Here is a 24,377-nt window from a genome sequence, read left to right on the forward strand (position 1 = left end):
ACTCAAACAGCAACAAAAAAAAGCATCAAACTGAATGACAAATAATCAAGTGAGCAAAAAGAGTCAAGAAATAACTTATTCTGCATGGAAAAATATTCGTCTTTATTTATGCTCCAAAATGCTCCAGCAGAAGGGAAAAGTACACACTCTATCGCCTGACAGATGTTAAAATCCACGGTCAGGCTGTGACATATCCAGATTGAAAGTGCTGCTTTGCCTCAATCAGAGCACAGATTGCTCGGATTCTCTCAGAAATCCAAGACAATAAACTACCCAATGGACTATGAAAATGAACTTTGTATTCCTCTCAAAGCTGCTGACAAAGATGAAAGTAAAAACAATAGGTCTCCATTAAAACTTTTTACTTAACCAAAAAGGTTTATAGATAAAGTTCATACAATCTCTAAATGAAAGCAGAAGCATTAGGTACTGACTACTAAAGAAAGTGGGAACTGATTCATAATGGTTTCTCAATGCTGTTGGATAGAGAGAAAAAGTTTCAGACCAGTTACAGGATGTTTTCCTAAACTGAAGCTTTCCTCATCTGAAGCCTGTGTAGTACATTTAGCATGCTTGATACTTAGTGTATATTCTATAAGTAGTTATATACTGAAAAAGTGATAGTTAGGTGGCCAGTTTACTCAACTTTTTTTTTTTTTTTTTTTTTAATTTAGGAGTTAGAATTTAACAATCCCTTATGACAATTTCAGAAATTAAGTAACTCAAATGTTACAAACCCTTTTTTATCCTTCCCACATACAATAATGAGTTTCCAAATAATAGTCCAAAAGAGAATTAGTATTGTAAAGGAATACAGTGATAATTACTGCTGAAAATAGAGCAAATTTTCTTGGAAAGGATGAAACTGCTTAGAAATGTACTGTTGCTGTTAAGAACTTTTTTTGCTATGAACTGCATTTTATGAACTGACCTGGCCTAATCCTGCTGAGCAGTAGGACGTGACAGAACAGCCCAAGCAGATTGCCAAACCACCTCTCACTGCAGTGAAGGAGCTGACCTGAATCCCAATATAAGGATAACTAAGGCAGAGGAGCTGCATCCACACACAAAGACAACTTATGACCCTAAACTTATTAACCCACATTAAACAGACTGGAAGACCGAGGGATTTTTTTTTTTCCTTTCTTCTATGAATTTTGCAAGGACAAGACACTTCTGGCCCCTTTTTAGTAAATATTTTTCCAAGGCCAAAACATCACTAACACAGTGAACACATCAAGCCACTGGGACTGTCAACATCCACACGCATCTATTACCAAGTACAATTTGGAGGGAAACCAATAGGCAGACATGGGTGAAGAAAGAAACCTTGTGCGCTTCAATGAATATTCATTACATCCTCTAATTTATTATCATGTTTACAGCCAAAACTGCAGAGCAAATTACATTCTACATAAGGTCCCGATGGGGTTTTCATTTCCACAGCTTGGACTGGTACCAAAATAAAGCACATTAGAGAGAAATTGCAATGAGAGTCATTAATGTTTAATGGACTGCTAAGAGCAGTGCTCCTCATGACAAAGAGGCAGGACAGGGGAGAGATGGGAAGGATAATTCAGAACTTTGCTCCACAAAATCCTTTTCATTAAGCAAACTGAGTCCAAACAAATATGTCAGATAGTTTTCTAAAACAAACAAACAAACAACAAACCACCCCACACAAAAAAAAACCCCACCCCACACAAAAAAAAAACCCACCCCACACAAAAAAAAAAACCCACCCCACACAAAAAAAAAAACCAAAACTCACACACAACAAAGAACAACAGAATAACCACCCAATATCAAGTAGAAATAAGCAGCTAAAATTGGTCCCAGGAAATAACAGACAGCGCAAAGGAGAAATTAACTTCTTACAGAAGCAGAGCAGAATTTGAAACTGCTCATGTATAGAGAAAAAGTATCATATGGAGAAAACCCAAAATAATCAGTGGTTGGCGAGCATAGACAAGTCAGTGAACATGATAATTCTGAAATTTCCGTTTCCTAGCACAGGAAAAGCTTCAAACTGCCACTACAAGGGGATGGAATTGAAACACAGGGAAAAACAAGCGTCCAGCAGCAGGCAGAACTTTTACAGCACTAACACAAATTGCATAAACTTATAACTTTTTTTTTTTACTGATTCAAGTAGGACGGCAAAAGCAGCACAGTCAGTGCTACAGGGATAACAATTAGGGATAGTCACACTGGCCTAGATTAATTTTCAAAACTGAAAGCAGATACAGTGGCTCACTTGCTTAAATCAGCATTTTGTACCCTTCCTGCTCACCGCGGCAGTGAGGAAATCCCCAACTACTATTCCTCCAACACTTGGTAAAGTGGTAAGTCATGTAAATACAGTTGCATTTTCAGATTGCAACTACAGCTCCAGCGTAGCCTCTGAGCACTGACCAAGGACTATTGACCATCACCTCCTGGACAACCTCCTTTTCTGTAGAAAAACTATGTGCCTTTTCCCCTATTCCATTACTCCTGTACTGGCATTTTAAACAACTTGATCATTCTGACTGCCTGACTGTCTGCCTGGGCAGACAGACTCAGGCACGTTGGTTTGATACCTTGATTAATTCAATCTTCCAATTAATGTTTCCATAGTTAATTCAAGTGACTTTTGAGATACCGTTGCCGGTTTTCATCCACAGTTTCTTATCTCTTCCCATCTACTTTGCACCTCTCTGTGGAAAGAATGAGATTGGAGCTGTAGGTCCTTATCTGCCTGCTGGACATACTTCTCTCCCACTCTGTCACCTTGTACAGGGGGAAGATTATTCCCAGTAGAGTAGGTGTACGGCTAGAAAAACTGAGGTTTCATCCTGCCATGAATATCACCTATTTTAGCCTATCTCAAACTTCCTGTCTGAAAGCCTTCACAAACCCAGCCCTGTTTCTCAGGGGATTGCATAGATCTCAGAGTTAAAGATTGGGAACAGAAGACATTCTAAATTGAGACAGTCTAAATGGCAATTAATGTGTTTCTTAAGCAAAAATATCTTCTAGCATGGCACAGATCAGAATTCACATCACATTTGTCTTATTTTTTTAATATCTTCTCTAGGATGTAGTTTTCCAAACTGTTAGGAAGCTTTCACAGCTGGTACAGCTACCAGTAGAACTAACAAAGATAGCTACAAAATAAATACACACAGGTCACTACAAATTAAGCAACGTAAGTCCCTGTCTTTTTTTGTCATACATTTTCCTGATCATACAATAAAACCCTAAGTTGTATGAAAGAATGTTAACCATTAAAAACAATTGTTCCATTAACCTTCGTATTGAATGTCCCAAAGCATCATTACTCTATTTTGTACTTGAAGTATTCTTCCAGAAGGGATTTCATCTCACAAATGTATTTAAAGTCCGACCTCTCTTCAGTAAAAATAACAAAATAAATCCAAAAACAACATGTTGGAGTTTTTTATTCACATGACAGAAGTGTGTTTTGCTTTTGAAAAGAATTACTTTTGCCAGAAAACAACAAATAGCAAAACAAATGTTGTAACATCACTTGAAGTAATTCAGTTTTAGATTTAGAAAAAACACTTGGTGGAATCAGGAGTAAAAGTCTTACTAACTCTCATCACAGAGGTACTAACAGAGACAACTTTATCAGGTCCCCAAATTGCTGGCTTTAGATTTTCATATTACTGTGGCCTTGCACTGAACCCCAGTCTTTATTATCAACTTAGGAGCCATAAGGACCCTTTACTGTGGCCACTGTTAATATGAAACTGTCTCTCAAGTCAACCTATCCTTTTTGACCCAAGTCCCAGAAGTCAAAATGATTCTTTGACCAGAGGAACTGATACAGACCAAAGTCTGAAAGGGCTGCTCTAACTCAGAAGTGGCAACAACAGAAAAATAAAATACCAGTTTCAAATGCTAAGAAAGGAGTTTCTCTCCAGAAGAACTGAAGGGGAAAAAAAAAAAAAAAAAAAAAAGAGTGATTTTGCCAACCAGGAATGCATTAGCATAAACAGGCAAGAGGTGACAGACAAAAATAGTTCCTTCCCAAGCAGAGGAAACTAAACTCCCCAGGTTCCCTGGGGTTTACAGACCCCAGACAATAGCACTACATGTGCTCATTCTGAGTCAGAAAACTTTTCTGCTTTACAAACTTTAAAAGGCACATAGTATGGAGACAATTAAAAGATACCAGAGACTCAAACCTGTGACTCCCCTAAATCATGAGCTGAAAAACAGGTACTCACTGGAGATATTCTCCTGGAGAGAAACAGGTGGCAGCAGACAGACAGCAGGCAGCATAGGCATCAGCATTCAGCTTGTGCTTCCCACACCCAATCAAAAAATATGAATAATTCAGGAAAATGAGAAAATTCAAGACAGCGGATTAGACCATTCATCTTCAACCTTGTAATTATCTGTCCTTCTGACTAATAATTTTTGGGAAGCGGAAAGAGATGGTGAATAAGTACACCCAGCTCCTCAGCCAGCCTCACATACTGAGACACAAAGTAACTAACTTAAATCCAGGGGAACATCTTTGTGTGAATGCAAAGTTGTGATGAAGATATGTTGGACTTGGCAGAAGAGGTGTCAGATGTAGTTATTGGATATGATTAGAATTGATTATTAGAGCAAGTTACACGGAACATGACCACTTTTAGAAATAAATTAGTTTCTCATTTTAAAAAATATCAATATGTCAAATTCTCAGATACTAATTGATCAGCAGTACCTTTAATAGACAGAAAAATAACCCTTCAGAGTGAGGGCCTCATTTTACATTCACTTGAGATAGGTTTAGTGCACACGAGGAATGTTTTGTGTATAAGATGTTGTTCCTGGATGAACAACAGATTCTTGGGAGAGCTAGACAAATCTAGGTCAAGGTTAAGATTTGGAAAAGTGTTTGAAAATGGGTATGGAATAGAGATTCTTTCCAGCTCCACACTTAACTGTGACTGAAGACAGTCTTATGTGGCCTGACTGCTGATATACAGGGGAACAAACTGTAACTAGGATTTGATATTGAATCACAGATAGCTACACAGGGAAGGCTAATGGTGTTTGACCCCAGATGAGTAGATGTGGAGGACAAACTGTGATTAACATCCAAAGTCAGACCTGACAGCAACTATTACAGAGTGGATTACACAGAAACATAACGTAATATTACCAGGCATCTCCCTCAATCAACCTCTCTCCCAAACAGAGTGATCAACACTAATCCCATTGCCATGCTATTATATTAGTAGACTCATAAACTTTCTATTCCCCCATGCCATTTAAACGTACAAAGCCGATGGCTCCTGGCCATTTAGAACATCAAAATGATAGGGACAGAGTTCAGACTTTCCTGAACATTGCTAAACATCCTAAACATTACATCTGTTGGAAAAATCTTAACTAACAGTATATCCCTCAACACATGCAGCTAAGAAACCACAGTCTTCTCCACAGATGGCAGCAACGGACACCCTGAGCTAGCACATCCTTTTGCATCAACATGACAATCTACATTATAATCACTATTTTTACACCACACATGCTTAAGCAAGCAAAATGATTACAGCCACATCACTCAATTGGCTAAATCCAAAGCAGAATTTATGCAAACAAGTGTTGTCTAAGAGAAAATTTAATCCAAATGGAAGTTTTATTATTTTGTCTGATCATATGCCAAAAGATGCTGCAAGATCTTTGTAAAGAATACGAAAAACGTTCTGTAGCTAATATTATCTAATAAGAACTTGAACGAAGTGTACCCAGTTTCTAAATGCAAAACATCCATAGCTCACAGACACTTCTTTTACTGTTTTTTTTCTCTTTTGTTTTGTTTTTAACCATAAGATTACCCTTTCAGTAATATTTAAGTATACTACAGAAGCAGCATTTACTGAGATCACTATTTTTTTCCTTGTTTTTGTTTAGTTGTCTAGGCCACAATTAAGAGTAAATAGACTTAGAGACTGGAATTCTTTTTTCAACTTTTCTGATTTGTTTTGGCTTTTGAAAACACCCAGTGAAAATCACCAAATTATTTTTAAAATTACTTTTGTAATGTATTTTTGAAAGAAAATAGGGGGGTTAACACCAAAACATTAGTGGGTGCCATACTAGACATTTATGTTTACATCTTTAAGAAACCAGTTGCAAGACACTGGTTGGTCTGCATATAAAAATCAGTTTAGAATCCAACTCGTTTAACTTCATTAGGCTAGACAAATTTTCAAAGGTACTTTAAGTAATCAATTTCTGGAAATATCTACTGCCAAAAATATGATTCACCATACCCTAAAATTAGTTGTGTAAAAAAATCTAGATAGTGTGAATCATTTGACAGAAGTAATCTTTTCCTATTCCTATAGAGTCAAGGTAGGGAAGAGGGATGGCATTACAGCTTAGGCCAAATGCTAAACTTTGAGGTAGATACATTTAGATGGCACAAGTCATGCCCCATACAGTAATGATTTCAGTACTGATTGGCAGTTTCCATCTTCAGGTCTTCTGTATCACAACTACCATGTTATAGATGTGTAATATTATACCTCTTCGCAGTGTTATAGTTAAGTCATATAACCAAGGCTCACTTCAAACCTGCTATTGGAACCTAACTGGAGTAAACAGCTTAAGCAACTGGCACTTGTTTCAAAAAGATTTATTCCTAACCACATTTAAGAAAAACGGTGAGAGGCATTAACACATTCTTTCCCATAAGTACTTTACAAAAACCACTGTGATGCAGTACCAGCTGTGCCGAATACACACGTAAATCAGTCCTTTACAGTGTAGTTGCTATATAACATCATCACCAGGAACAAGAACCTCTTTGTCACAGCAATTTATCAGCTTCATAGCAGGAGCTGGCAGACCCCTCCTTCCCAGAACAGTAAAGCCCAGAGCCCAAACTGCTGCAAGCGCACAAGCACCTGCCTCAGCTGGGCTCTCCAGGGCAGGCTCAGCCCTCGCTCAGGCTGAGTGTCAGTTTGCCAAATGGATCCTGACAGCTTGCCAGAGGGGAGGATGCTTACATGCTCACTTACATGCAGTCTCTTTTCCTGCATCTGCAAAACCTGCAGCTAGCCTAACATCTCCGGCTGCTCATACCTCTACTCCTCTCACCAGCGCTTGGGCACCCAGAGGGCATCTACCACATCTGAACAACACATTTAATCAGAGAAAACTCAGTTCAAATTACTTCAAACAGAAAGGCATCCAAAACTCATTGACTTCCAACAGATATTGGGTCCTTATTATGAAAAGGAAAAAGAGCTAGGAGTTACAGGAGTCCTCTACCCATATTTCCATGCAGTCACATCCTCAGAGCAAGCACCCTTGGGAACTTATACCACCTTTACTGTTATTTTTAGAGCCTACAATAATCAGATATCCTTAAATCCCTAAAAAAAGGCTAAATAACCTTCAAACAAAATCCTGCAAGTACTGTATGTTGTCCAAAACTAAGCTCCTCTCCTTAGTTTCCCTTTATTTATTATAAGGGAACTTCCATTCCTTTCTCACTGCTACAGTTCTGGATTTCACAGCCATTCACTATGTTCCCCAGAACAGAAAGCAAGTTTCCCCCCCACCCCCCGCCCCAATTACAGTTTCCATAAGCACTGCCATATTTTCTCACCAGCAGTATAACATAGGAAAGAAGTAGGAGATACTGTTTCACAGATGAAGAGGAGCGAGTACCATAAAGATCTGCTATTCTAATTTGTGATATTGGTACATCTTTACAGTTTTAAATCCTTAAAGATTCAACAAATGAATGGCAGGACACAGATCAGAGAAGATTTTTGTACTGTGAGCATTTAGTTCATTCAGACCATTGTGAATGTTGACCCACTTTCACTTCCCATGTGTATGGTTTAGCTAGGAGAGAGTTCATTTTCTTCATAGTAACTAGTATGGGGCTATGTGTTGCATTTGTGCTGAAAACAGTGTTGATAATACAGGGATGTTTTCATTATTGCTGAGCAGTGCTTACACAGAGTCAAAGCCTTTTCTGCTTCTCACACCATCCTGCTAATGAATAGGCTGGGGGTGCACAAGAAGTTGGGAGGGGACACAGCTGGAACAGCTGACCCCAGCTGACCAAAGGGATACCCCATACCATATGACATCATGCCCAGCATACAAAGCTGGGGGGAAGAAGAAGGAAGGGTGGGACATATGGAGTGATGGCATTTGTCTTCCCCAGTAACCATTATGTGTGATGGAGCCTTGCTTTCCTGGAGATGGCTGAACGTGCCTGGCCATGGGAAGTAGTGAATGAATTCCTTGCTTTGCTTTGCTTGTGTGCACAGCTTTTGCTTTAGCTATTAAACTGTCTTTTATCTCAACCTGTGAGTTTTCTCACTTTTGCCCTTCTGATGCTCTCCCTCATCCCACCAGGGGAGAGTGAGTGAGCAGCTGTGCAGTGCTTAGTTGCCAGCTGGGGTTAAACCACAACACCATGTCACAGGAGAGCGAGTTTGCTGCTGATGCAGGCAGCTAAGACTTGACCTCTGCAGCTGGCACTCTGGGAGTTTTCTCTGCCTTTAACACTACAGAAGATAATTTAATAAAAATCATAGAATCGTTAAGGTTGAAAGGACCTCTGACATCATCAAGTCCAACCGTTAACTTAACTGCCTGGTCCACCTCCAAACCATGTCCTCAAGCACTACATCCACACATTTTTTGAATACTTGCAGGGAGTGTGATTGTACCACTTCCCTGGGCAGTCTGTTCCAGTGCCTAACCACTCTCTCCACAAAGAAATTTTTCCTAATATCTAATCTAAATCTCCCCTGGCACAACTTGAAGCCATTTCCTCTTGTCCTATCCCTTGTTACTTGGGAGAAGAGACTGACCCCCACCTTGCTACAACCTCCTTTCAGGTACATGTAGAGAGCAATAAGGTCTCCCCTCAGCCTCCTCCAAACTGAACAAACCCAGTTCCCTCAGCCGCTACTCATAAGACTTGTGCTCTAGACTCTTCACCAGCTTTGTTGCCTTTCTTTGGACATGCTCCAGCACCTCAATTTCTATTAGGTTGCATTGATAAGGCCAAAAGGCTTGTGTGGAAAGACTTTTCTCAGCTGCTGAAGCATGGATGGGTATAAATATTTATGAGGGTAGAGAAGCATATCAAAATCTAGTGGAGCTGTGAGCATGTATGGCCTTTCAGACATCCTATGAGACAAGCTTAAACCATACTGTTTACAATAAATCAACATAGGTTGTGTTATGTTTCTCAACTCAATAGGTACAGAAAGGTACAAGAACTGGTATGATTTCACTTTTGTGCAATGAAAGTGTTAGAAAAAGTTAATATTACTTACATAAGCATGCACATCCTTACTGGAAGGTTTAAAATACAAGTAACTAGAGACCGTTGCCCCAAGGCATAAGTCATTTGTTTCAGTGGGGTTGAAAATTGTGCTGCAGTTATCTTTGTGTTCTTTATACAAAAGGTCCACCAGCTGGTGCTTGAAAACTATACAAAAGCAGTCCCAATTTAAGAATAACTGTGTTTAGGGGGGATTTTGTTATTTCATGGTATCCTGAATACCTCGCTAAGGAAGACACTATTAGCATAGTGGTTTTCAGCCAGAAATTCCCCGAGCTTGGCAAAATATTTAAACTGGAACACAAAGAGATTTCACCCATGCACTCAATATGACCACTTCTAAGAAGAAAACTTTAAAATATTTATGACGCACAAGTACTCAAGATTAAACGGAAATTAAAAAAAAAATCATTTAAAAGGTACTACATGGAAAAATTCAAAGTGAAAGAATGAAGTTATTCAAGATCAAAATTCAATCATTGACTTTCTAAAATAAAAAGGGGTGTCACGTACAATAAAGAACTCTTTTTAGTAATTAAAAAAAAAGAAAGAAAATAGTTTCAGATCAAATTAATTTTTTCTAAATATGAAATGAAACATAGTTTAACCTTTAAAAAGTTTAAGATCTTCCAGTGTTTCTAAGGAGAGTTAAAAAAAAATCCGGATGTTTCATATAAAAAAAGAACACTGAAATAAGATGTTGTGAAAAGTTCTTTTTTGTTTTAAAGTAACTATTTAACAAAACCAGCAGAAGCATTTATGTACTAAAATGGGATGTTCAACAGCAGCACATTTTTGTCATGTTTGCTCTACTTTCTGAAGTAGAAACCACATGCACTTAAGACTACTTTGAAGATGTTGGTCCAGTATTAGCTCAGAAGAAATGCTTTAGTACCATTAACCTCAAAACAGAGGTTCCCTATAAATAAATTCATTTAAATGTTCTACTTAAAGTTAGAACATGCTTTTGCAGACTCTGCTTGCACTGCCTCCAGCCTCATCCACAGGCACAATATCCTCTTTACTTCCCCATTTTCCCTTTTTACCTATTACCAGACTCTCACATGTACAGAAGAGTAATCTTAACATCTTGCCACCTCCTGTCCATATTAATTTTCCAGTATCTCTTTGATTCATCAATTCGCCTTCCCATTAGAAGAAAAAAATCTCCATCTGCAAGCCCCCTTCCTGCTGCACAATACCTTCTGCTTCCCTCAACCCCATCAGTTTAATAAAGTTTAGTACCAGAGTAACACCACATTGTTCAACCCTCTGAAGCATTCTGAGGAACAAGTCTTGTATGAAAAATACCTTATACGGTATTTTACACTAACTTTACCAGTTCCTGCTTAGCTTCCAAGAATTCATGGAAATAGTACACAGTACTGTGGCTGCTGAAGTCAAACTATTCTTTCAAAAAAGATTATTCCATTTGACTCCCTCCCCCTAAATGTTTTTGATTCACAAGCAGTATCACTTCCATGGGATTACTACATAGATGCAGAGTAGCTGCTTCCTTAACCTTGCTAGCTCAGCTGGTTTTATGAGTTTTTCTGGTGCTGATACCCTAACAGAATACAGCAACCACCAGTGATTATCCACCTCAAATTATATGTAAATCCAGCTCTACTTTCACGCAAAGATTAGAAGCAGATGGTCTTGGGGGATTATTCTACCCATTGACCAGAGTATTAGAGAGTATACCAGCAAACAATTGCTATCTTAAACTCACCTATGTAAGCTAGGCTGATATTAAGGTTCTCCACTATGGTTTAATAGCACTGTATCAATGTTTAAAAGATTCAAAACACATAGTTAGGGAGGGAAAATAATTGTCAGGATTTTTCCCTCAAAGTTACAGCCATATATCTAATTAAGAAGAAAGTAGTAAATTAAAATTGCACAAAAGAAACACTGAAAAACAGTAGGAAAAGTGTTGTGGGATAAAAGGAAACATACACTTCAATTCAGCAATTGGGAATTTAAAGTAAAAAGAAAACAGAAGTGAAAAATCAGATCATTGCCACTTAAAGAAAAATCCAAAGCATTACACAGCATGTAGAAAAACACCTTCCATTCACACATTACAAAAGCAGATGTGAAGTAATCATTAGATCAAGTACTCCAAGTCAGATAGAGACACTACTAAGGTTGTCTGTTCAAATCTAACTCACTCCTAGTGATCATCGTATTTGTTGCTACAGGAGTCAGTAACCTACAGCTTTGGTGCCAAAAGCTGCACCTGCACTGGCAGGTACTACTGCCAAGTAAGAGCTACAGCCCAGTAAGAGCAACTCAGCATTCGGATGGTACATGTGCCAAAGACGTACTTCTGACTAGCCCCAGTCTGATCCCATGAACTGAGAGCTCATTCAGGGCTAGAACACAGGAGATGTGCTCACCTCGGGTAGGCTCATCTAAAAGTCAGGTTTTGTGCTCCATGACCAATCTATGAGATAAGCCAAAGCAAGGCAGGTGATAACGACTCGGGCATCAATATCAAAAGCACACTCCTGGTGTACATCAGCTCACTAGCGTAAACAAATCCTTTGCAGAAGACATGTATACGTAGCCAGCTTATGCAGGGCTAAAAGTCAGAGCGCATCATGAAACGGATGCTTTCCGGAGCCACTGGCTTGCATATAAAAATTATTGGAAGTATTTCACATTCCTCATCCACTGTGGAATATCAAATTACACAGGTATGGCCTGCTTTAGGAATAAATGAATAACTAAAGCTGACTCAGCAGTGCCAATGAATGTAGTGACCATCTCCACTGTAAGACTGACTTTATAAGGTTAGTTTTCCATGTTTATTTTTTCCCATGGAAAAATTTCATCAAGTCAACAATATGACCAGGAAACTTTTTATCATCTAAGTATTTTTTTTCTAGAAGGCTATGTCCCAATTTTCTGTTCTTCGTTACACACCTTAAAGTCCATTATTCCATTTTCCAGAAGGTACTGCACTACTCAGTGCACACAGCCCCGTGGCTTATCAGTGAATGCCACAGATTACAGTCTTCCAAATTTTTCACTTATTGTCATGTCTCACAAAAGCTGGAATTTCACATTTATACAGAGCTGACCTTCAGAATTACTGGGGCCACTAACATCATCTCTGATTTTATAAGCATACAGTCTCTTTTTCCTCTCCCCTTCCCCCCATGCTTCCTTCATTGCTTCTTATTTTTCTTCATTCAGAAGGCAGTATCACACATGCTACAAAAAAAATTGAAATTCAAATGAAAAGCATAAGGAAAGAGGATCAATGAAAGGATCTTCAAAGCCTTCCAAAAAGAAGGGAGAAAATTCTCAGCATTTCTGTTGTTGATTATTAATGTTCAAAGAAGCAAATGAAAAATTATCTAGGTCAAAGAAAAAGGTTATATTGAAGAGGCAATAGAAAAGGTAAAAAAGAACATGAGCAATAACTTAGGTAACTGAATCTGAATTTGTTTTCTCTGGTTGCCCTGAACCCAGTGTTATTTAGGGAAACCAGGAACACAGCAGTTGCAATGCAATGACTAGAATAATGCCTGGCAATAATGATATTAAATCCATGTTGTTCTAATTATTCTCAGTGTGTAATCTGGTTCTCTCCTCAGTCTTGCTGTCTAAAGCAGCTGGGCTTCCTTCATTCCAGCAGAGTAGAGCATGAAGACAGAAGTTACCTTTCATTTCTCTTTCTCATTCACTGGGTCACTGAACAGGAGGATACCTTTGGGTACAAAGGGAGGAAAGTCGTCACAAGGCAAGTACTTTACCTCCTGTGAGTCTAAAAAACTCTTTTGAAGCATTATCTGCAGCATTGGGTCACAATGAACACAGCAATGATACACAGCAAAAGCTTAGCAAGGAAATAAGACAGCTTGACTAGTGAACAGAGAAGACTGAAGTCACCAAGGCAAGAAAACTGATGCATTAATGGATTTAACAAAATAGTCTGTGACAGAGCACTCTTACAGGTTCATATCAGTTCAATACACAGAAAACAAAAAACATTATATCCGGATGCCTGTCTCTAGTAACTCCCAAGCTTTGATCAAAGCTTCCCCTCCCAGAAATATAAAAATGGTTATACATTTTGTGATGGATGGTCTTCTGCCTAGCATGTTATACTTCCATCAATACTCAAGTTTTTCTTCAGATTTACTTGTATATTCATCCCACTCATTTTCATAAAAACTCTATTAACGAGTACCTTTGATCTCTCTAATCTTCTAAATTCAATTAATACCAGTGATGACCAACTGAAAGACTGAGAAGTAGAGACATGCAGACACGGGAAGGAAGTTCGTGTGCCTACCCAAGGAAACCAGGCTTAAGAAAAATTATAATGGATTTTATTTTAAAGAGTTCATTGAAATAAAGTTGAACCACATTATGTTTTAGCAATCCAAATCTGACTATAGCTTAGTGGCAGCAAAGGTCCATGAAAATACAAGGAGAAGACAGAGCAATCCATTCCTTGCTCCACTTTTCTCATAAAGAAAAACAACCTGAGGGAGGGGAACCACCAAAACCCACAAACAAGAAAGAAAAATGTTTGAGGAACTGTAATTCTTTCAGTGATTTTTTTTGGTGGGAATGGAACTCAGAAAAAGATACATGGAGAAAAAAAAATTCAGGGGAAGGTGATGGAAAAAAAGAGCTTCTGATGACTATTTTTGGCACACAAGTCAATGCTGTGCTTAGCATGTTGTTGATGGTGCAAGATACATCCGATTTTAACAAAGAAAGTATATGGAATTCCAATTAGCTATATCATGAATAGAAAGGGATTTGGTGAAAACGCTAAGGAAGTATAAAGGTCCATAAAGAGAACTCCTTACTTCAAAAAAAATGGCTTGCATATATTACAGCGTAAACCACCACCCCCAAGCCCATATGAAGGCTGCATTTGTTTTACCGTTACAACTTTCCTCCAAAAATGTACACAAGACTTTCCAATTCATACATTAGTTTGCATTACTTGCCCTCCCCCCTCCAAAGAATTAAAATAAAATCTATAGAAACTTTAAAATTAGAAGGGGCTAGAGCTCCTGAGCTGAGCACCTCAGCTGGACTTGCATGCTTTCCAACTTCCAGTAATTTTATTTTCTGAAGTTAACTTCTCCATTAATAAAAAAATGCATTTTGCTGCAAATATTTGTACTTAATTCAATATATATTCCCTATATCTACTACCAATAAATCCCCGGTTTATCACTTAAATCTACAATTTCACTTGGTTCTGCCTAAAGAATATTTAGGCTACATCCTCTCCCTGAACTAGAAAGCATATCCATACAGCCTCCCATGATTGCCCAATATAATAGTTTGTTCAAGACAATAACAACTGCTACAGCAGTATGGATCCATTTCTATTTCAGTTTGATACAATTATTTAAGTGGTCTAAGTATTTTTGAAGGTATTGCCTTCAGCTTCCAGGCTACTGCAGAGGCCCACACAGGTACTTATCCTCTTAGACATCTTTAAAAAAAAAGCAGGCAGTTTTTAATTCCTATAAAGCAGTGACGGCATTTCAAGAGAGGCAAGATAGTAAATGTATCCTCTTCATATAAACAGAATACATTTAGTAAGTAATTGCAGCTCCCCTGGCACAAGTTGCTCCCAGCTGGTTGTCCATGGAGCTCTTTCCTGCAAACTACCTCCAAGCATTACTCTAAAGAGAAAAAAAAAAAAAAATCTGAGGAACGAAGATTCCTCCACCATAAATCTATTTGGTAGTCTACAGTCTGTTCCACTGTTTCGTACATTGATCAGGTTCAGATCAGGGTTAGTACATTAGGGAAAGTATTTCAGACAGGATGTCTTAGCTATTTTTGTGTGCTGCTATCAAACCACACACCGTTAAACATACAATTCTAGCACCTGAGCTTAATATAAGCCTAATATTTTAAGCAAACAAATTGAACAAGGATGCCACTTCTTTGGCTGAACCCATCTTCCCCAAACAACAGCTGGAGCAGAGGTTGTCTGTGGGAGAGATGCCACTTACAAATCCAGCACTAATATCTATGCATATAATCTGGAACACCATATTAGTATTACTGACACTAAATAAGTACCATGACCAATCAAATTGCAGCTGCTTTGCTTTTTTTTTTTTGCAATTTGCTTTTTTGTCCCCCCACATTGGGTAGCTGCAGACACTTCCCATCGCATACTATCTCACGGTTTCCCCAAGTGAAGAGTGTGATTGGGGTTTTTGAAGTCTGACTGGGCAGGAAAGCTACTTCTCAGTACTTGTTACAACATCATCATCCTGACGGAAACATTGTAAACAGATTCCACTAAGAATTTTTCTGGCTAGGGTCATGGAGAAATTGTAATTTCATCCTACTCTTGTGTACATACTTGTGTACATACTTGCACTTTCCTTTCAGGTTAGATATCAGGATAATGCAGAGCAACAGAATAAGTCCACAAGAATTCTGATTCAATAAAGGCTATTGTCTAACACTAACCTCTCAACTAAATGATCATAACTAAAGAGATTCACACTGGCTTTCATCAAAGTTGATACAGAAAAATCACAGCATGCCAGATAAATCATTGTTCTAGAAGTTAAAAATAAATACCTTTTCAGTTTGGTTCAGAGTTAAACCAAGTATGATTAAGGAAAAGCACATACAGAGAACATGCCACCACTATGGGCTAATGAATCTTAAGTTTCATGTCCCAGCTCCAGGAAAGTTAAAGAAACATTTAAAAAAAACCCAGATAATTACAGTCCTATGTGATCTTTGCTTCTTAAGCTCTAGCATTGCCTTCGCAACTCATTTATGGACTGTAAGTTCAAATAATTTATTAAATGTAAATAGCATTTGCCTTCATCTGTGTTAATATCTATGCTAACTTTTTATTCATACAATCATATGCAGAATATATTCAACTACTCACTACAATGAGCAAATAAAATATTCTAAAATCTCAATTGACTGTATATATTACTGCATCTTTCATAATGATCAATACACAGCATTTGCTCATTAACAGACACAGCAAACAAGTTTCAGAACACAATCCTGTAATTGTGATTCTACAGAAGAGATCTAGATATAGGTAAAAAGATGTTAAAAGCTGACAGGATTTACAGACAGTTCCCTTTAATAAAGCATTCAGTAGAAAGAATGTGTGTTTTTCTGGCATGTTTAGGTACAGTAAACATAAATATTGGGTGGCTAAAGTGCCTTTGGACAGATGCTTTTATGAACGATGTTACCCACCTAACTTCACTGAGACTTTTACAAAGTAAAAGTACAAAGAATTACTATCTTAGTAGGAAAAAAAAAAATCAATAAAAATTTAGTGACAGATAACTGGAGCAGGGGAACAACAGTGAAACAATTAGCACACAAACACAGACTGAAAAGTTTACTTACTTTTCCCTAACAATTACCCATGTTGAAGTAATACTGTTCGGGATGTTGAACCCTGATCAGATGTGCTGTAATCATGTATGCAGAGGGACAATTAATTGAAAACTCTAATTTGCTACAGTACAACAGTTAACACTAAGTGTTATTGTTAACATCTCTAATTGTGCTAGCCACTGACATGAATACTTTAGTCAGCTAAAATATATTTTAAAAATTAGCATAAGTGTCATACATTATGTTCATAACCAGAAACACTTCAATGTAGGCCCATATACTACTTAGTTATGCAAATGTGCAGCAATAATAAGCAGTGAAGCTTGCTTGCTTTTCTGTGTGCCCAAGAACTGAAGCATTTTGAAACTGCATTTTCTAAACATGTTACTAGGGAGCTATACAGAATTTCCATTTTTAGATTCCTCAAGGCTGTACACCTAAGTTGCCTAATAATGATTTTCTTCACAGAGTAACATGTAGAAAAATCTCATCTTCCTATTCTGTCAGACCTCATTTAGTACTCTGATCTTTTGTGTTCTCTCTGAATTTCCCAGTCCTGCCCAGCTGTGAGTAAAATAGTGAAAATCCCTTCTAAATAGTCAGAGGTAATAGAAAACACTTGACAATTATGGCAGAAAAAGTAATATACCAGGAAAGAATGAGAAAAGGTTATAGTAATCCTGCATAGAATTCCTTGCTATTTAAGACAGTTTTGTTTTGCGCTGTACATTCGTGTTCTTCCCCAGGTTAGGGTTTTTTCTTTGGTTGCCGTATATGTGTGTAGTTTAAACCTATTTGCACAGTACTGAAGTACTGAGACTGGCAATATCCATGTACAAAAGCACCAAAGACACACTGCCATCCTTTATTTGTCTTGGATGTATTGTTAATCATTTCACAAAAAAAAAAAAAAAGATGAAAATACAGCACCCACGGGTATCAAAAAGTGACACTTGAGAACAAGGTGTAATCTGCCATTATAATGTTTGGCACGCAAATATCACCACATTCTAAAAAAAGCAAGATGTAAGTTACCAAAATATTTCAGAGGAATCTAACAATTAGCACATCTCTACTAAGAGTACTACATCGTCTTTACAATATTCCTTTGGACAAGAAATATTCTTCCATAAGCAGAGAAAAATAATTGGGGGAGAGAGGACAATCAAAGATATCAGTTATTCTAATGAAAGTGATAGTCTTCTTGCAAATATAAGCCATTCTGATGACTTTCTTACAACCGCCTAGTTTCTTCCCTCTATGTAATTTGTGCCCAGTGCTAAAAACCAAGTAAGACTAAATAAAACTTGTTCCTGCTCAAAGATCTACTATCACAATCAGCAGTCTTAACAGAGAAGTCTACCATATTTTTCCTTCCCAACACTGAACTAATTAATTCAGTCCCAGAGAGCCTTTCCAGAACAATTTGTAGATAAAGTGGGTGAATTCAGAAGCTTGAGCTACTATTGCTTTTGCAGATCAGGTTCTGCAAAAAGAGCAAAGAATTCAAGATTCAGAATTTTCAGCATTTCCAGCACAACTAACTTTTCGCCAAAGAGAAAAGAGGAAAAAATCCCAAGAGACAAATGAGAATACTTTCTCTAAAAAAATCCCAAAGAAACAAACAGATGTAACAGCCACCCTACTCATAAGCGAAACCAACTCTGCCACTGGCAGAAAAAAAACACAATATTAAATAACTAGCTGAAAGCATACTGCTAACTCTGGAAAGCAAATAAATAAGTATTCATACATTTCATATTCAAGAAAATGTTATCACAGATTTATACTGCTGACACAGTCCATTTTCAGTCATTTCAACACCTATAATGCACACGGCTGAAATTCATAGAATTCCTCAGTGCATACTTATCCAGTACCCTGGAGACTGCAGTCCTAGCAAACAACTAGTACACACTCCTGTTGTGTGCTAAATTCATTATAGGGAATAATGGAGCACAATATTGCTTTAATTCTGTCGCCTTAGGCCACTCATGTCATAAACCATAGGAGTTGTGTCACCAATGCCTGAAATGGAATTGAAGCCATGATTTATGCATATTTTAAGACTGCAAAAGTAACACATTTCAGGAGCCTTTCTTTTCACTTTATAATCTTTCAGAGAACACTGCAGTTCTAAGGTATCCCAGTATGTTCTCTAGTATGTTTTCTTCAGTATTTTTATGTTCAAGATGGTCCTTTTTGTCAGGTCATGACACAACAGTTAAAGAGATACAGATCAGCCAAATAACATTAGACAAAAATCTTGTACATAATACAGGCAATCACCACCAAAACTACTGATGTGCAAGACGTGGCTGTTGACCCAGGCTTCACCTGATCCGAGAGCAACAGGGCCTTTAGATTAAAGCAGAGACGGGCTGCAGAGCTGAAGGTGTCCCATGACTAAACAAGGAAAATAAGCCAGTGGTCTCACATTTCTTACCAAAAAGAGCACCCTGCCCAAAAGGCATTTCACGTAAAAGGTTAATGCCACACTTCCATGTCTTTGTAAGGAAATTATAACATTGCTTCCTTCATATACATTGCCTCCCTGAGGAATTTTAATGATAACTAAGTAATACTGGCTCTGTGAGGAAAATATCTTCCTAAACCAAGTGGTCAGCAGTTAGCACATATTTGAAAACAAAAAAATTGGTATATCACAGCTTGCTCATAGTTCTATCATCATTATAAAATCCGTGGACTTGGGGATAAAGTTATTCTTTAAGGAAATGTACTTTCTCCAATCAAATTCTGTTGCAGTTTCTTGTGTCTTAGTATCAAAGCTATTTCATCCTCTTGTACTGCTTTTAGAGATTGCCTTAAAAGCCCACAAAAACAAAGTCACAACACAATTAAAAAAAAAGTATAAATCTCAATTTTCTCTAGCTTTCCAATTTTGAGATGAATTGGCTTAGTTTCATTTATTCCATTTGGGGGGAGGGGGAAAGAAACAACATACTTCTTTCCTACCCATTTTCTTTATTTTCTTTTTGCTGTTGTTAGGAAAAGGTTCAGAGAGAAGAAAACATGAGATCAAACTTTTTACGTTTCAACAGGAAATAAAATTAATTTCTCCATAACAGTTGCTTGAAAATGCTATTTTTCCACTGTCCTCATTAAATAAGCATGTTACCCCTACTTGTCCAAAAGCAGAAATCAGTACATCCAGATGATATAGTCTATATTATTTGTTTTACTTTTCTTCATCTTGTAGTATCTTATGATCCCTTACGAGCTCAGTGCTCTCGTTACCTTTATTCTTCCCTATTTAAGAGGCTCATCACAATTCCCCCATAACAGCCTTGATGCTGCATCCCCGAAGAAGTCAATGGAAGCTTTTCCACTAAGACCGGAGAAAAATCCAGGGGTGTTTTTATTGCTTTCCAACCTTTTCTCCCTAGCCCCCTTCTCTGTTCTTTTATCTCGGAAATGAAGAAAGAAAAAGAACAAAAAAAACCCAAGCAAATATTGTACATATCCTCAGCTGACACAGCAACAGCATATTCTAGTATATTCTCAATTCCTTTCTTATTAAAAGGCTATTGTCAAGTGGCATTTTTTTTAAATAATTTTGACCACAGATGAGCACTAAGCAAATATTTGCACTAAGCCAATAACAACGAAGCCCAAGACTCTGTGTCACAGAATAGCAGCATTTAATTTAGAACCCATCAATGGGTTTGAGCATTTCAAACTGCTCTTTCTAAAGTTCATTAACTTGCACTTCTCTGTATTGGATTAGCTTTGTAACAAATTCATAAAGCTCTTTAAAAACCACTTTGAACTTAAAACTGTTAGGTTTGAGGCTTTTTTTGTTATTCTTCAAATCTTTGCCACTTCAGATGCCTTTTGTCACTTATGTTCTTTCTTCCATTTTCCTCATTCAGAATGATCTTAAAATAACAGGGAGTTTGGTTTTGCTTTCTTATTTTGGGGGGGGGGGGGGGGTTACTGAAAAAAAAAGTTTCAGTTATCAATTTTTTTCCTATTTGCAAAGATTTAGAAGTGAGAAAAATAATTAGAAATAACAACTCCTATTAAGCATATTCAACAGTGTGCCTCACTATATTATACAACTCTGAGACAAGATGCTGCCATCAGCTTTTTTTTTGTTTATGGAAAACTGATCATTTCCAAACATTATTCTGCCTCTCAACCAGCTTCTAATCAACAATCTTATCCTTCAATATGCAAGTAATTCACTTCCCCTAATAAGCCTTTATAGAAAGCATATTGTAAAGAAGTTTAGTCCAAAGTATAACCCCCAATTCTGTTTTCTTTAGCGTGTTGATTCTGATAGAAACATTATAATGGGCTTGCTAAAATATTTTTCTTGACACAAACCACATTGCATTAAATCAATGTGATCTAAATCAAGCAACAGCCTCTTTACATTCCCCAAAGGTTTACAAAAGTTGATGGTGGTAAGCAAATGTAACAGTGCTCTCTGAGCAACAAAGAAATCATGCTTTGTTTTTCCATTTTACTAAGGAAAACTTCTACAAACTTTGCTGACCTGAAGCACAGAAATGCAGCTGTACACAGAAGTCATCTTTTAACATTTAGAGATAAAGAATCACACTGACAAAAAAAAAAAAAAAGACTAAGAGACAGAAAACAGCAAGAACTGTGAAATCTTTACAAAGGTAAGAACAGAAGATAGTCTGAAATTGTCTACAGAAACTTTAACCAATACTTTCAACACTAACACCTCAGAGGCTTTATAAACCCATAGACTAAAACAACCTAGAGGTTCTAACACAGATCATATGAAGACCTGACAAAAACAATGAGCTGGTGTATGATGGACAAGACTGATGCCACAGCAGCTCTTGCTCCAAAATTTGATTTGACCAGCAAGCTACAAATTCTTCAGCATGCTGAAGGAATATACAGCAGTCTGATAAAGCAATGCCTTTGCAACATCTGGTTACGATATACAATGCCACAAACAGATGCTATTTTGAGGTTCATGTAGCTTTATCTAACTTGATTGAAACTTCTGTGCACTTCTGCACTTTGAATTTTATGTGCAATGAAACAGAATTGTATGGAGTGAGCCAGCATCAAGTCTACCTGAGGCTCACTTAGGTCTTGATCAGAAGACAGGCCTGCAAACATGTGCTCATATGTACACACACTTCATACTCAAGTGGAATTAAACTGACTATATACAAAAGTAAATTTCATTCTCAAAGTCTCAGAAGGGAAATAGCAGAAGTGAAGCTTTTAATATTAATCTTGTGATGCCTAGAAGCAGGAAAAGAAAAATTCAATGTGCGCTCTGACCTCCTGCAATTTCTGACACAATTACGTTTGAGAGATGTTAGATAAACTCTGGTAAGCAATTCTGATTGTTGGAGAAAGGAAAACACAAAGGTACAGCCATCTCAGCAAGAGGCCACCTGTGAGATTTGTGGCACCAGATTCAGATTAGGGTCCTTGTTTTGCCTAACTGAGGCCAGCAGCTTTTATCTGCCAAATCACTCTGCAGCAGGCAAAACACAGACCTGAATCTGAAGCTCCCACACTCTACAGCAATACCCTAATCCCACATGGAGAGCAAGAGAAAGACAAACATTTCATGGCAAGTTTGGGTTTTGTTCTAAATTGCTGTATCTTAGATTTTCTGTTGGTCAGCTCTATGCAATACCAGCATTCAGTTATCTACGCAAAAGCATAGATTTGATTCTTTGTTAAGGTACCAATGTTAATGTATGTAGGGATTTCCCTACATGCATGCTGCATATGGGGGTGTGTACTGGAACAAGCACATGAAAATTATAGTACATTGTAAATGAAAAAGAAAAATTGCCTTTAGGGTGACAGGCTATCCTTCAAGAAGAAAAGCCAAATAATTTATGGCTGCAGAGGTACTATAAGGCTCATATTTTAGCAGACAAAATTCCTCTAGATAATATAGCTGAGGCCCCGCAGGAAGGATCTATTAATCTTTTGTGTACTTCACTATTGTTTGTTGAGCCAAAAGAAGGTGACATAAAACTTCAATGCCATTTTCTCACTCAGTGTTTTTTTACTCAAAGATTTGAGGGGCTCCACTGATCAGATACAGCATTTAAAGACTGGAAGAACAGATGGCTGACATGTAGTGAACAATTTTTACATCAAGCAAATCTTCACTCTTTGATACAAACTATGCAGAACGATGCTCTTTTTAAAGCATCCCACAGGGCAGATAATAGTGAAGGATGAGAGACAAACAAATGAGCTCTCTATTGGCACCCAAAAAATTGTTGTCTACTCCACCACTAGCCATAAAGGCTGAGCTTGAAAGTGTGTATCACCAAATACAAAAGGCAGATTTCCATCTCCAAGTTGGGTCAAACAGAACAACACTGGCAGGCAGTAACTGGTGGAAACAGCACAATATCTCCTCTTCCTTGAAAAACTCACTTGTCTAGATGTGTTGATATCCTTACAGATGGAAAAGCTAAAGGAGGCCACACATCTTGCCCAAAACAAGGCAAGTCTCTATTCTCAAATTAAGTAATGATGTTTTTGTTCCAGGTCTTCACACAATTAAAAGGTCTGCAGAATGCTATGAGATTCACATTAGCCACAGAAGTTAGTGTTGTATTTGCATCAGCCTTCATGAATTGTGAGAAATCACTTAAGTATTGGAGCTTAAGACTAAAAATATTGTGCAAGATGAGTATTGTTAATTTTCCTCCTCCAAAAATTATCACTATGTCTTTCTCCAAAACTTCATGAAGACTTCACAGTGGCATCAGTCCTGCCCCTTTGTGTAGAAGAATAAACAGAGCAAAACAAGATTCTTCTTCTGCACAAAATGTCATCAGCTTTCATATCTGCAGCTATCAAAAAAAATAGAGAGACCCATAAAATCTTGTCTCTATATTGGTCTCTGTTTATTGCTTTTTGAAGTGTTTGAAAAAAGCCAGTATTCAAAAATGGCTTATTTTACTGAAAATAAACCAGCACTTTCTTAAAACAAAACACTTTGAGCTCCCTATCTGCTGCCTTCCAGACTCTAAATGCTGTGGGGCCTTTCTACTAGGACACTGATATGACACAGCCCATGGGAAACTGTTCTTCAGCAGTTTGAATCCAGATCTGTCTCCATCTCCAGATGTGAAGGTGGCTGCAAATTTTAGAAGCAACCAAGTGAGCCATTTTTGAATACTTTCCAATTTTCCAGAAAGTCACACTGCAGTAAGTGCATAGGAAGCACTGCACTAACAGCACAATTCATAATAAAGGTAACTCAAGATTTAAAAGCAGCTACGGCCAGAACAACCTCTCTCTACCACATGTAGAGGAAGACCTGCTGACACTTTTTGAGTGTTTAACTATGGAAACCATATTCTTAAAGTGAGGAGAAATGGATATGCTGACTACAGCCCTGGATGACTGGAAAGCAGTTTTCTTTGCCGAGATGAGAAATTCACTTCATAATCATTGTGCTGTACTGAGCGTCTGGCCTTATAGTAACTCTACAGTGCCCAGTGTACTAAATAGAGTTTTTAAAAATAAACATTATATATATAAATAAATAGAAGTTCTACAAGCTTTGCAGTCTCAAAACAACAACAACAAAAAAAAACCCAACCAAACACACCCCTACTCTTATTCCTAAAATTTAAAATCAGTTAGGCCTTAAAAAGAACAATTTATTCAC

The 24,377-nt window shown here is 37.6% G+C and overlaps 1 protein-coding gene and 1 long non-coding RNA gene across 14 annotated transcripts in view; one reads left to right on the top strand and one right to left on the bottom strand.

Moving 5' to 3' along the window:
- LOC148057123 (uncharacterized) overlaps positions 1-21,352 on the top strand; it is a 68,202-nt gene extending 46,850 nt beyond the window's left edge. Inside the window, exon 6 of one of the 2 annotated variants that reach the window (XR_015701895.1) lies at positions 21,209-21,352. This is a non-coding gene — a long non-coding RNA (uncharacterized LOC148057123). Of the gene's footprint in view, positions 1-12,936; positions 13,049-21,208 lie in introns of those variants that run through there. The other variant, XR_015701894.1, reaches the window with a different exon arrangement.
- LRRC4C (leucine rich repeat containing 4C) overlaps positions 1-24,377 on the bottom strand; it is a 582,163-nt gene that overhangs the window by 533,231 nt on the left and 24,555 nt on the right. The gene's annotated exons all lie outside the window — the stretch shown is intronic.

The sequence above is a fragment of the Nipponia nippon genome, unplaced genomic scaffold (assembly GCF_047370975.1).
Source record: "Nipponia nippon isolate SJK-2023a ecotype South Korea unplaced genomic scaffold, ASM4737097v1 scaffold_10, whole genome shotgun sequence".
NCBI lineage: Eukaryota > Metazoa > Chordata > Aves > Pelecaniformes > Threskiornithidae > Nipponia > Nipponia nippon.